The sequence below is a fragment of the Amphimedon queenslandica genome, unplaced genomic scaffold (genome assembly GCF_000090795.2).
Source record: "Amphimedon queenslandica unplaced genomic scaffold, v1.1 AMPQUscaffold_13395, whole genome shotgun sequence".
NCBI classification, from domain to species: domain Eukaryota; kingdom Metazoa; phylum Porifera; class Demospongiae; order Haplosclerida; family Niphatidae; genus Amphimedon; species Amphimedon queenslandica.
In genome coordinates, this window is record NW_003546369.1 from 98747 (window position 1) to 99629 (window position 883).

Sequence of the window (883 nt, forward strand, 5' to 3'; positions counted from 1 at the left end):
ATGAAGAATATAATCCGAAGCATTGCAATTATTCCACACAGACTGGCTGCTACGATAACACTTTGAAGACTTTATCTTCATGCAATGGTGTAGGATTTTTTACCACACCAGTTTGCAAGTACCCTCATGTTTCTTTACTTTTTTCCAATTCAATCCTACTACTTTTCCATTTGTAATGTTTTTTATTTACTTGTTTCAAAATAGTTTTTATAGAGCATTATTTCTTTTAAAAAGTATCTTCATTCAGTTCTACATGATCAGAATGAGGTATTTGATGCCTCTTTCTCAGCTTTAACCCACTGCATTTTAATTACTTTTACTTCATCGGTGACATCTTTAAGAGCATGCTTTGTACATTGCAGTTAATTCCTTCACAGTTTCATTTACAAGTGCAACAGAAGTGAAAGGATCTGTTCTGTACATTCTTTTACTTGCAAATGAACTGTGTTCATTTGAATATCTTCTTGACCATACTTTAAAATTCAATTTGGTGGTTGATTAGGTGTAGCGATCCTTTCAATAAAATGATAAGCATTATCTGGACGTAGATGCAACAGAAGTGAAAACTCAAAAAATGTTTGTTGATCTCCAAGGGTATTTTAAAACATCAAAAAGGCTGCAGCTAAAAACAATTGAGACATCTCAGTGATCTCTCTAACCATTAAATTTAGGATGATATTTTGCCTTTTATGCTAGTGATTTCCGGATATTTTCAAATTGTGCTGGCATAATTTTTGTATTCTTCTACCTAGTTATTATGCTCATTTTTATGCCAGAATAATCTGCACCTCCCTAATTTGAAGTGAAATCAACAGTGCCTGATCTGCATTCTAGTAACACCCTTGAAAAAAGGCGCTCTACGGTAGATAGCACGATGGTGAAA